The 14183-nt window shown below is 49.5% G+C and overlaps 1 protein-coding gene across 3 annotated transcripts in view; it reads right to left on the bottom strand.

Moving 5' to 3' along the window:
- The window catches only part of LOC106581522 (protein-tyrosine sulfotransferase 1), a 102606-nt gene extending 89418 nt beyond the window's left edge, over positions 1–13188 (bottom strand). Inside the window, exon 1 of one of the 3 annotated variants that reach the window (XM_045704094.2) lies at positions 12948–13188. The gene's annotated coding sequence lies outside the window, so the exon portion shown is untranslated. The remainder of the gene's footprint in view (positions 1–12947) is intronic. The other 2 variants (XM_045704093.2, XM_045704095.2) reach the window with 2 other exon arrangements.
- Positions 13189–14183: the final 995 nt, after the last annotated feature.

The following is a 14183-nucleotide window of genomic DNA, read 5'->3' as shown; positions in this document are numbered from 1 at the left end:
TTTATTGTCAGTGTTGCTTCCTAAGTGGACAGTTTGATTTCACAGAAGTGTGATTGACTTGGAGTTACCTTGTGTTGTTTAGGTGTTCCCTTTATTTTTTTGAGCAGTGTATATATATATATATATATATATAGATATATATATATATATATGACATATGTTTTCTGTCTGGGGCCCCCTAGCAGCAGGGGGCCCAAAGCAACCGCTTATCTGTCTTATGCCTAGAGCAGGCCCTGCACACTCCCCTTCACTTGTCTCTTATCTTCTGTGACATTTGACAGACGGCTTTGATGGGTCTTTCTTGGCAAAGCATCATTAATCTGTTCTGACAACTGACTGACGCTACTCTCAAACACCCACGCATGTTGACGCACAGTAACACCTTATAAAACAGTAATGGATACACAATAACACCTTATGAAACAGTAATGATAGACAGTAACACCAGTAACACCTTATAAAACAATAATGATACACAGTAACAGACATGCACTTTAACTGTGATGCAGATGTAACATCATTGAAAAGAGCGATCACACACACACACACACACACACACACACAAAATGCTGTCATCCTGCCCTTTCCCTCAAAGCAATTATTACAGGGGTTCAGGCGGGCCTACGGACATCAGCAAAGCAATTATTACAAGGGTTCAGGTGGGCCTTCGCACATCAGCAAAGCAATTACTACAGGCTTCCCTATTAGAGATATGTGCCTCTGCAGCATATATTAGATCGTGTGTGTGTGTGGCATCCCGACAGCGAGCAACAACTGATAAGATGACGGGAAATACAAAAAGGAGAGGAAAGCACTGTCTCCTCAGACAGACTAGATTGCTATGTTTGGCCTTGTGTTTAAGGCTATTGTCTTGCTGAAAAGGTGAATTCCTCTCCCAGTGTCTGGTGGAGAGCAGAATGTGACAGATTTTCCCTCTAGGATTTTGTGTGTACTTAGCTCCATTACGCAAAAAAAATAATCTTGAAATACGATCCAGTGCATAATGATTACCAGCATGCCCATTAGGGATGGGATCCTTAATGTTACGTTTGTTTTCTCCCCCACCACAAAATTCAAATCACAGTGCAGTAGATATCACAAAGCATATTTTCTGTTATAGCCTAACTAGACAATAGGCTGTGAAGGCCTGGAGAAAGTTGTCATTTAAATAAAATCAGTGAGGAAGAGGCACATTTTAGGCTACCTTGGTGAATTTGCGAGGCATGCAAGACAATACATTGTGAAATTCAGCTTAGGAGTTTTTCCACGGGTCCAAAAAGTGAATTCAATCTTCCATTGATTAGTTATCTCCTAACTCTCGCCACACACGGAGGCGCTATGACTGTAGCCTATTGCCTCTGATGACTTATGATTGGCCAACAACAACATACGCCAAGCTCCCCTCTCGTGAAAAAGCAAGCGCAGCAGCATAAATTATAAAATGTCTCCTGCTCGGATCTATACGGACCCTTATCCGTACAAGTCAGTTAAATTTACACATAACCGTTCTCAGGTAGTCGGGTATAGGTGGATCCCTGAAGACCTCTAATTCAGATTACCAGGACATATGCTCACCTCGGTTCCTTCCGCCCCCACATTTTACTTCTGAACTAATTTAGGCTTGCCTAAACAAAGGGGGTGAATATTTATGTAACTATATTTTTGTTACAGTTTTTATTCATTTGTAAAAATGTGTAGAATTTTCCATTGACTTTATGGAGTATTTTGTGTAGATCAATGAAGAAAATCAATTTCAAATCCCACTTTGTAACACAACAAAATGTGAAAAAAATTAAAGGGGATGAATACTTATGATACCCACTGGTACAGTGGCTAAGCAGTACAGGGACCTGTTCAAATACTTCAGTCAGGGGCACAACTTTCACTGGGTACGGGGGGACATGCCCCGCCCCCCCACTTCTAAAACCAAAGTCCTGTCTTCAGTAATGCATCTTATTTCCAACCTTCCTTGAAGTAAAGCAGAATTTGTTGGATTGGTGCAACTAAAAAAAAAAAAAGGGATGGTAATCTTACATTCACCTAAACAATCACTTCTAGGTCTATGTCTGTGCTTTAGACCTCGAAGAGAGAAGGAAAGTATTTCGAACAGGACCCTGGCCTCAAGTGAGTCTAGACTGAAGAGTTACTGTTTTAACACTCGGTCTCAAGATGTCAACAGGCCTAGGGTGTGGTATGGTGTTGGTCCCTCCCTGTGATTGTTCACCCCTTAGTGACATCTGTTCTCCTTTGACACCATGGTGTTTGACAGCCACTGGTTGTTTCCCCCACTGGGGTAGATATCACTGACGAGCCAAGTGGTTGTATTACATCTCAGCAAAACTCTCTCTAAATGACAGAAGTAAACAAAATGAACAACTAGTAGAAACCTACATCTAATGAGACAAAACAATTGGATGTCAGACTTAGGTCTAACCTCTTTTGAACATTTAGCCTACTGGCATTTCTGTATGAGGAACTCTTTTAACATTGCATAAGAAGGTTGATGTGTAAATAATAGCTGTGTTTTTACAGCATTCCAGTTAAGGTTACTCGGGGCGGCAGATAGGCTAGTGGTTAGAGCGTTAGGTCAGTGACCGAAAGGTTGCTAGATCGAATTCCAGAGATGACAAGGTAAAAATGTGTCATTCTGCCCCTGAACAAGGTGTAACAGTGTAGGTTCCGTCCCTCTCCTCGCCCCAACCTGGGCTCGAACCAGGGACCCTTGCACACATCAACAACTGACACCCCACGAAGCATCGTTACCCATCGCGCCACAAAAGCCGCGGCCCTTGCAACGCAAGGGGAACAACCACTTCAGGTCTGAGAGCGAGTGACATCACTGATTGAAACGCTATTAGCGCGCACCACCGCTAACTAACTAGCCATTTCACATCGGTTACAAAGGCAGTCATTGTTCCTAGGCTGTCATTGTAAATAATAATTTGTTCTTAACCGACTTGTCTAGTTAAATAAAAATATGAAATATTCATCCCTCTCCTTTCCCGCAGCGGGCTTGTTTAAGTTCCCACACCTGTCTTCTTCTTGTTGACTCAATGTTTAAGAGAGGGAGAAAACACAGTGAGTCTATTATAGCCTGGTTCTGTTTCCTAGCCTGGTTGTAGCAGTTTGAATGCTGCTTTCACCACAATGGTAACCAGGCTACAAATGCCAACACCGTCACAATATTATAGGGTGGGTGGCTTCTGAAGGAGGCCTCCTGGTTCTGGTTAAAACCCAATTGTTCAGTCTAGGTTTTTAACCAGGCTACCGGTTACTTCCAAGTTAACTCTAATTGCACTGAAACAGCAGGATTTGAGCCAAGTGGTTCCGGGCCCGCCCAGCCAAACCCTATACACTGAGTGGATAAAACATGAAGAACACCTGCTCTTTCCATGACATAGACCTGACCACGTGAATCCTATGATCCCTTATTGATGTCACTTGTTAAATCCACGTCAATCCGTGTAGATGAAGGGGAGGAGACGGGTTAAAGAAGGACTTTTAAACCTTGAGACAATTGAGACATGGATTGTGTACGTGTGCCATTCAGAGGGTGAATGAACAAAACAAAATATTTAAGTGCCTTTGAATGGGGTACGGTAGTAGGTGTCAGGCGCACCGGTTTGAGTGTCAAGAACTGCAACGTTGTTGGGTTGTTCACGGTCAACAGTTTCCTCTGCATATCAACAATGGTCCACCATCCAAAGGACATCCAGCCAACTTGATACAACTGTGGGAAGCATTGAAGTCAACATGGGCCAGCATCCCTGCGGAACGCTTTCGACACCTTGTAAAGTCCACGGCCCGACGAATTGAGGTTGTTCCGAGGGCAAAAGGAGGTGCAACTCCATATTCGGAAGGCGTTCCTAATGTTTTGTACGTCTCCCTCCGTGACATCATCTTGACGTTCTTCTGCCTCCATTTTTAAAAACACCCAGCTAAACGCAGATCGGGAATCTCTCTGTGAGCACTCACCATCAGAGCAAACAGAAGAGGCTACATGTTCCAAATTGTAACCGACGCGTCGCCCTACGCTACTCCCGTCGCTACTCCCGGCCGCTCCGACGCTACTCCCGGCCGCCCCGACGCTACTCCCATCGCAACTCCCGTCGCCCAGTTGCTACTGCCCATCACCCCGACGCAACTCCCCGTCGCCCTACGCTACTCCCCGTCGCTACTCCCCATCACCCCGACGCAAGTCCCCGTCGCCCTACGCTACTCCCCATCACCCCGACGCTACTCCCCGTCGCTACTCCCGTCGCCCTACGCTACTCCCCATCACCCCGACGCAACACCCCGTCGCTACTCCCGTCGCTACTCCCGTCGCTACTCCCGTCGCCCAACGCTACTCCCCGTCACCCCGACGCAACTCCCCGTCACCCCGACGCAACTCCCCGTCGCCCTACGCTACTCCCCGACGCTACTCCCCGTCGCCCTACGCTACTCCCCGACGCTACTCACGTCGCCCTACGCTACTCCCCATCACCCCGACGCTACTCCCCGTCGCCCTACGCTACTCCCCGTCGCTACTCCCCGTCGTCCCGTCGCCACTCCCCGTCGCTACTCCCCATCACCCCGACGCTACTCCCCGTCGCCCTACACTACTCCCCGTCGCCACTCCCCGTCGTCCCGATGCTACTCCCATCGCAACTCCCATCGCACAGTTGCTACTGCCCATCACCCCGACGCTACTCCCGTCTCCCTACACTACTCCCCGTAGCCGCGACGCTACTCCCCGTAGCCGCGACGCTACTCCCCGTCGCCCCGACGCTACTCCCCGTCGCTACTCCCCATCACCCCATCGCTACTCCCCTTCGCTACTCCCGTCGCCCTTCGCTACTCCCCATCACCCCATCGCTACTCCCGTCGCCCTACGCTACTCCCCGTCGCTACTCCCGTCGCCCTTCGCTACTCCCCATCACCCCATCGCTACTCCCCGTCGCTACTCCCGTCGCCCTACGCTACTCCCCATCACCACTCCGTCGCCCCGTCGCTACTCCCCGTCGCCACTCCCCGTCGCCCCGACGCTACTCCCCGTCGCCCCGACGCTACTCCCCGTCGCCCCGACGCTACTCCCCGTCGCCCCTACGCTACTCCCCATCACCCCTACGCTACTCCCCATCACCCCTACGCTACTCCCCATCACCCCTACGCTACTCCCGTCGTCCCGTCGCCACTCCCCGTCGCCCCGATGCTACTCCAATCGCAACTCCCATCGCACAGTTGCTACTGCCCATCACCCCGAAGCTACTCCCGTCTCCCTACACTACTCCCCGTAGCCGCGACGCTACTCCCCGTCGCCCCGACGCTACTACCGTCGCCCTATGCTACTCCCCAACGCTACTCCGTCGCCCTACGCTACTCCCCGTCAACCCGACGCTACGCCCCGTCGCTACTCCCCGTCGCCCTCGCTACTCCCCGTCGCCCTACGCTACTCCCCCATCACCCCGACGCTACTCCCCATCGCTACTACCATCGCCCTACGCTACTCCCCAGCGCTACTCCCCGTCGCTACTACCGTCGCCCTATGCTACTCCCCATCACCCCATCGCTACTCCCCGTCGCTACTCCCGTCGCCCTTCACTACTCCCCATCGCTACTCCCCGTCGCTACTCCCGTCGCCCTACACTACTCCCCGTCGCCCTACGCTACTCCCCATCACCCCTACGCTACTCCCCATCACCCCTACGCTACTCCCCATCACCCCTACGCTACTCCCCATCACCCCTACGCTACTCCCCATCACCCCTACGCTACTCCCGTCGTCCCGTCGCCACTCCCCGTCGCCCCGATGCTACTCCCATCGCAACTCCCATCGCACAGTTGCTACTGCCCATCACCCCGAAGCTACTCCCGTCTCCCTACACTACTCCCCGTAGCCGCGACGCTACTCCCCGTCGCCCCGACGCTACTACCGTCGCCCTATGCTACTCCCCAACGCTACTCCGTCGCCCTACGCTACTCCCCGTCAACCCGACGCTACGCCCCGTCGCTACTCCCCGTCGCCCTCGCTACTCCCCGTCGCCCTACGCTACTCCCCCATCACCCCGACGCTACTCCCCATCGCTACTACCGTCGCCCTACGCTACTCCCCAGCGCTACTCCCCGTCGCTACTACCGTCGCCCTATGCTACTCCCCATCACCCCATCGCTACTCCCCGTCGCTACTCCCGTCGCCCTTCACTACTCCCCATCGCTACTCCCCGTCGCTACTCCCGTCGCCCTACACTACTCCCCGTCGCCCTACGCTACTCCCCGTCGCCCTACGCTACTCCCCGTCGCCCTACGCTACTCCCCATCACCCCTACGCTACTCCCCATCACCCCTACGCTACTCCCCATCACCCCTACGCTACTCCCCATCACCCCTACGCTACTCCCCATCACCCCTACGCTACTCCCCATCACCCCTATCGCTACTCCCCGTCGCTACTACCGTCGCCCTATGCTACTCCCCATCACCCCATCGCTACTCCCCGTCGCTACTCCCGTCGCCCTTCGCTACTCCCCATCGCTACTCCCCGTCGCTACTCCCGTCGCCCTACGCTACTCCCCGTCGCCCCTACGCTACTCCCCGTCGCCCCACGCTACTCCCCGTCGCCCCTACGCTACTCCCCGTCGCCCCACGCTACTCCCCGTCACCCCTACGCTACTCCCCGTCACCCCTACGCTACTCCCCGTCACCCCTACGCTACTCCCCGTCACCCCTACGCTACTCCCCATCACCCCTACGCTACTCCCCATCACCCCTACGCTACTCCCCATCACCCCTACGCTACTCCCCATCACCCCTACGCTACTCCCCATCACCCCTACGCTACTCCCCATCACCCCTACGCTACTCCCCATCACCCCTACGCTACTCCCGTCGTCCCGTCGCCACTCCCCGTCGCCCCGATGCTACTCCAATCGCAACTCCCATCGCACAGTTGCTACTGCCCATCACCCCGAAGCTACTCCCGTCTCCCTACACTACTCCCCGTAGCCGCGACGCTACTCCCCGTCGCCCCGCGACCCCCGCGCTACTACCGTCGCCCTATGCTACTCCCCAACGCTACTCCGTCGCCCTACGCTACTCCCCGTCAACCCGACGCTACGCCCCGTCGCTACTCCCCGTCGCCCTCGCTACTCCCCGTCGCCCTACGCTACTCCCCCATCACCCCGACGCTACTCCCCATCGCTACTACCGTCGCCCTACGCTACTCCCCAGCGCTACTCCCCGTCGCTACTACCGTCGCCCTATGCTACTCCCCATCACCCCATCGCTACTCCCCGTCGCTACTCCCGTCGCCCTTCACTACTCCCCATCGCTACTCCCCGTCGCTACTCCCGTCGCCCTACACTACTCCCCGTCGCCCTACGCTACTCCCCGTCGCCCTACGCTACTCCCCGTCGCCCTACGCTACTCCCCATCACCCCTACGCTACTCCCCATCACCCCTACGCTACTCCCCATCACCCCTACGCTACTCCCCATCACCCCTACGCTACTCCCCATCACCCCTACGCTACTCCCCGTCGCTACTACCGTCGCCCTATGCTACTCCCCATCACCCCATCGCTACTCCCCGTCGCTACTCCCGTCGCCCTTCACTACTCCCCATCGCTACTCCCCGTCGCTACTCCCGTCGCCCTACACTACTCCCCGTCGCCCTACGCTACTCCCCGTCGCCCCTACGCTACTCCCCGTCGCCCGACGCTACTCCCCGTCGCCCTACGCTACTCCCCGTCGCCCTACGCTACTCCCCGTCACCCCTACGCTACTCCCCATCACCCCTACGCTACTCCCCATCACCCCTACGCTACTCCCCATCACCCCTACGCTACTCCCCATCACCCCTACGCTACTCCCCATCACCCCTACGCTACTCCCCATCACCCCTACGCTACTCCCCATCACCCCTACGCTACTCCCCATCACCCCTACGCTACTCCCCAACGCTACTCCTGATCAAAAGTAGTGCACTACATATGAAGTTATAAGATGCCATTTGGGAAACAGCCATGGAAAAGTAGACAGTGGACCATTGCCCAACCTCGAGGAATATAACAAGGTAGGATTCCTAAAGCCACTGGTCCGAATTACAACTTGTTTTTCAGCTTTAGCAGCAGGCAGATTGGTTTCACGTTTCACCTGGCTGTGTGTACCGAGCTGAAATGAAGAATGTGTTTGTGTTAAATTAATTGATGCTCTTTACTCCTGTTACAGATATTGTATCCTCCTCTGAGTTTTTCTTTTCTTTCATTGATCTGTGAAAGGGGGGGGGGGAATTCTCTATGGGCCCATGCTGAAACCAGACCACCACATCAACACTTAATAACAAGGGAGGAAGTCTTTGTGTGTCTGTCTGTCTGTGGAATAAGTTTGGAGGCTCCAACTGAGGCCCTGCCATGACAGACGAGGGAGTGGGGAGAAGGGAGAGAAAGGAAGCTGGAGACAACGCCTACACACTGCCGCGCCACCTTGACAACGCCTACACACTGCCTATACCTTCTGCATATTATTTAGCTTTTGTTGGAAACGTGAAAACATTGTTTAGAAAGGAACCATTGATGAGATCAGCACTATTCAGAAAAGACTTGGACTCAGATCAACTATGTCAAACAAGAGAAACTATGAATTTACCTGTGGCAGATCCATGTTTCTGCCTCGGGACAATCTCTGTGTTTAACAACAACAACAAAAATGACCCAACCTGTATCGGTCCCGATTGGATATCAGGTACATGCTTCACTTCCACAGGATTCTAACCTGTGTCCCAAATGGCACTTATTCCCTACACAGAGCATGACTTTATTCCCTGTGCCCTGGTCGAAAGTAGTGCACTATAAATAAGGGAATAGGGTGCCATTCGAGATGCACCTCTAGATCAAATCAGGCAGAACAGAACAGAGGCCGGAGCTTAACCTTTGACCCAACTGGTAACGCCATACATCACATCCTGTGAGAGAGCACCATCCAAATTACACCCTATCCCCTACATAGTGCACTACTTTGACCAAGGCCCATAGGGGAAAGAGTGCCATTTGAGACAGGCCTGTTCTAAATATTAGGTCAGATTCTAGCATTGCTAATGGTCACTTCCGGCTTTATGACTTTAAGCCCACGTTGGAAGTTGCAAATCACTCATAGTTACTGTTGAACCGACGCAAAACCCAAGACACCGTGGAATATATTATTAAGATGTTTCTCAAACTCAGCAGGACTGGACTTCACAATCATTTGTACTGACGGAAGCGTCCACATAACCCTAGACTGAATTTAGAGAGACTATACACAACCAGGCAGGCAGCCGCAGCAGGCCGTACCCGGCATAACCAGCCTTCCCTGTAGCTCAGTTGGTAGAGCATGGTGTTTGCAACGCCAGGGTTGTGGGTTCGATTCCCACGGGGGGCCAGCACAGAAAAAAATAATGTATGAAATTAAATGTATGCATTCACTACTGTAAGTCGCTCTGGATAAAAGCGTCTGCTAAATTACTAAAATGTAAATAACCAGACAGTTATTTCAATCCGCCACAAAAGCTCTGTAGAGAGCAGAGCTTTAACAGGTACCGGCAACATCCCACGACCCCTGTTTCCAGTCACCGCCTACATACTGTTCATTAGCATGTATGAATGAATTGATGCTCTTCTCTCCACGCACAAATCATCACCTGCATTTAGGAATGCTGGCTAGGGATAGCGAGCGATGATAAGTCAGACAGCAGCTGTGACGGATGAGATGGTAGGAAACTTTGTGACGAATTGGGAACGCCGACTGCAAGCCATGCCTAATCGCCAAACGTCAGTGCCCAACCTCACTAATGTTCTTGTGGCTGAATGGAAGAATGTTTCCCCACAGCAATGTTCCAACATCTAGTGGAAAGCCTTCCCAGAAGAGTGGAGGCTGAAATAGCAGCAAAGGGGGGGACCAACTCCATATTAATGCCCATAATTTAGGAATGAGATGTTCGACGAGCAGGTGTCCACATACTTTTGGCCATGTAGTGCAGCTAGCTAGCAAGCGAGACAACTTTAGCCAGTTAGCTTGGGTACTTGATTGGGACAAAGAATGCATTGGCAGGCAAGCTGCAGAAGGATGAGCATACTATTCCCCATTGTTTAACAGTCCAATTTTAATGGCCAACTAGCTGAAAAAAATGTGAGAGTGTTTATCTAAAATGTTCCTTCATTTCGATTTTAGTTGACATTGCTCTGGCTAGCATTAGTTGTTGATCATGTGCAAATAGGGAAAGGGGTGATCCTACCTTTTCATGGTTGTTGATGTGTATAACTGAGGGGAGAGAGAGAGTCTACCGTTTCATGGTTGTTGATGTGTATAACTGAGGGAGAGAGTCTACCTTTTCATGGTTGTTGATGTGTATAACTGAGGGAGAGAGCCTACCGTTTCATGGTTGTTGATGTGTATAACTGAGGGAGAGAGCCTACCTTTTCATGGTTGTTGATGTGTATAACTGAGGGAGAGAGCCTACCTTTTCATGGTTGTTGATGTGTATAACTGAGGGAGAGAGCACCTCTACCTGTTTCATGGTTGTTGATGTGTATAACTGAGGGAGAGAGTCTACCTTTTCATGGTTGTTGATGTGTTTAACTGAGGGAGAGAGTCTACCTTTTCATGGTTGTTGATGTGTATAACTGAGGGGAGAGAGAGAGTCTACCTTTTCATGGTTGTTGATGTGTATAACTGAGGGGAGAGAGAGAGCCTACCTTTTCATGGTTGTTGATGTGTTTAACTGAGGGGAGAGAGAGAGTCTACCTTTTCATGGTTGTTGATGTGTATAACTGAGGGGAGAGAGAGAGCCTACCTTTTCATGGTTGTTGATGTGTTTAACTGAGGGAGAGAGCCTACCTTTTCATGGTTGTTGATGTGTATAACTGAGGGGAGAGAGAGAGCCTACCTTTTCATGGTTGTTGATGTGTTTAACTGAGGGAGAGAGTCTACCTTTTCATGGTTGTTGATGTGTTTAACTGAGGGAGAGAGTCTACCGTTTCATGGTTGTTGATGTGTATAACTGAGGGGAGAGAGAGAGTCTACCTTTTCATGGTTGTTGATGTGTATAACTGAGGGGAGAGAGAGAGCCTACCTTTTCATGGTTGTTGATGTGTTTAACTGAGGGAGAGAGCCTACCTTTTCATGGTTGTTGATGTGTATAACTGAGGGAGAGAGTCTACCTTTTCATGGTTGTTGATGTGTATAACTGAGGGAGAGAGTCTACCTTTTCATGGTTGTTGATGTGTTTAACTGAGGGAGAGAGCCTACCTTTTCATGGTTGTTGATGTGTATAACTGAGGGAGAGAGTCTACCTTTTCATGGTTGTTGATGTGTATAACTGAGGGGAGAGAGAGAGTCTACCTTTTCATGGTTGTTGATGTGTTTAACTGAGGGAGAGAGCCTACCTTTTCATGGTTGTTGATGTGTTTAACTGAGGGAGAGAGCCTACCTTTTCATGGGTTGTTTGATCAATAAGACTGTAAGGTTACCTAATGTAAAAGAGGATCTCTGTGGTATTTAGCTACATATTGGCAGAAATCCATTCAAGTGCATTTTGACAAACACGTTCTAAATATGTAAAGTTCTGGGGGGGTACGGGGGCTGTGGGGGGGGGGGCTACGGGGGCTGTGGGGGGGGGTACGGGGGCTGTGGGGGGGTACGGGGGCTGTGTGAGGGTACGGGGGCTGTGTGAGGGTACGGGGGCTGTGTGAGGGTACCATGTCACCAGAACATGAATAAACACACCATAGAAATAGAGTCTACTCCGTCTATATGAAACAAATAAAATCAACCACTTTCTACCAAGAGTTCCATCGCTATAACAACCATGGGTTCAAAACATTTTGTAATATGAATCATATTTATTCTAGAATAAAACAGACAAATAGCTATTCTATCATCCTCCTTTCTAGGTCTTTGTGCTATTGCTAATAGAGAGTGAACTGGAGTACACCAAATATCTGGCGACCACATTTCTTTTCAACACGACACAGAGAAATGGGAAGTTTTGTCAGCTGTAGGAATGGCCTGTAATGGAAACACAAACTCATTCATGTTAACCCATTCCTTCAGTTATGGTCACTGCAGACTGCAGATAGGTCTACTTCCGATGTTTTGCCATTTCATCGCTGGTTGCCGAGATTCAAAAGATTGTTCAAGACCAATTAGGCTACATATAAGCCTTGAAGGTCAAGTGTAGGAGGCATCCCTTGGAACACTAACACATTATCACGTTTGCATAATTCCGTCCAACATAAATCCTGTGCAATGCTGACCAGTAAGGATGACACATCAATAGTCCACATACACGATATCGTCTGATGTGGACATAACCCAAGGTAAAAGACTAACGACGTTATTTTAACTGCGGTACCTATGTCAGTCTTCCGTTTACACAACCCTCTGCTACAGATACATAGGTCGAGTCCCCCCCCCCCCATCATCATCATCATCATCAATGTTTGCTGTTTAGTTATGCACACATCAACAGTTACCATTGTTTTCAAGATACACGCATTATTTATAGGCTACATCAAATGTTCTGGTTAAAAACACGTTACTTCCAATACGGAGACAAAACCCTCGATCAATGTAGTTGTGTATTTGACATGGGCTTGAAAGATCATGTTTATTGTTACGCCAAGACGTGATACATGTTCAGCTTTCATACACCGGTCGGCACGTGTTAAAACGTTTCTACAGCGATGCAAAGCGATCAGCGCATGTCAAAGAATGACGAATTATAGATATATCGGCGCTAAAAACGACATAGTAAAAAGACTTCCCAATTAGTTATGCTCAGAATGTGTAGTGATTGGTAGCCTACTAAGTAGAGACAGTCGCGGTTAGCGGCGCTGATGCTGGAAGAGAAGAGCAAAGGGAAAAGAGAGAGAGAGATAAACATTTCTCCACTGTCGCAATCTTCTTTCCTTTGATAAAATATAAAATACCCACCTAAATGTAGAGGATCCAGCTCGGGAGAGAGTTGATCAAGCTGCTTATTCTAGAAGTTGAACACCGTTAGTCGTACATTCCATCCGTTCTATTTGCTCCCTTGTTGTTCCACTGATCCGACACACAAGATTACTTGTTACTGCTTTCTTTTCAATTGTATCGCTGCAAACGCGTCACCCTTATTTTACTAGAGTCTGGTGTAATCATTAGTCCAAACAGTTGCGTTTTGCAACGAAACGGAAAGTTTCTATTGGATAAATTCAGGTACGTCCCGCCCCGTTTCCTTCCATTTGCATCCGTTTTAGAAACGTTTTGCAACAGAATGGATGTAATGAATATGCCCTTAGTGGCCTGAAATTGCAAGCCGGTTTGCGATTGGACCACCCGCAGAAGACGAGTCATAATGTGTCATGGTAGAGGATTGGTTAAACGCTTTGAAGGGTGGGGTTAGAATGTAGCCACGCTTTTAAAGAGACAGTGGACTCCATTTGAAATATTGGTGCGACAGCTCATTGCAAAAATATCGGAGTATTATAAAACTAACAGTACATTTTATTTAATAATTGATTTACTCTTCCAACGATTTAAGTCCACAACCACAACGTTATCAGTCTAATTATTGGCTACAGATGTTCCTGGAAAAATAATGTTCATTTGCATATTCACACAAGACAATTTAAGATCATTTTTGAGTTTTAATAAATGATGACATTTTAATCAAGTGAATTAAATGACTAATCAATCACACTATATTACAGGCTAAATCTCAACTGAGTTGTTTGATGTTTTTCTAGGTTTAGGTCTCCAGTTTTACATGCCCTTGAGGTTTTGTTGCTCTCCATCTGAAAAACAAGGCTATAAAAACAGTAGACAGAACACTAACGTCCCATAAAGATACTGTTACACTGCTGTATGTATGTGACTGCTGACTTTGTGTGGGTCTGGAACATGGTAGATGGAGAGCAGAGGAGGCTGCTGAAGGGAGGACGGCTCATAATAACGGCCGGTACAGAGCTGGGGGTTTTATGGAGAGTTTTAATTAAACTGGGTCTCTCTCTCTCTCTCTCTCTGTTTCTCTCTCTATATATATATATCCCTCTATCTCTTTCATTCTCTCTCTCTCTGTCTCATTCTCTTTGTCTCTCCCTTTCATTCTCTCCCTTTCATTCTCTCTCTCTCTGTCTCCCTCTGTCTCATTCTCTTTGTCTCTCCCTTTCATTCTCTCCCTTTCATTCT

Source organism: Salmo salar, chromosome 20, assembly GCF_965601325.2.
Source record: "Salmo salar chromosome 20, fSalSal1, whole genome shotgun sequence".
NCBI lineage: Eukaryota > Metazoa > Chordata > Actinopteri > Salmoniformes > Salmonidae > Salmo > Salmo salar.
The sequence above is the reverse complement of the archived record's forward strand: the minus strand, read 5'-3'. Positions and strand labels throughout refer to the sequence as shown.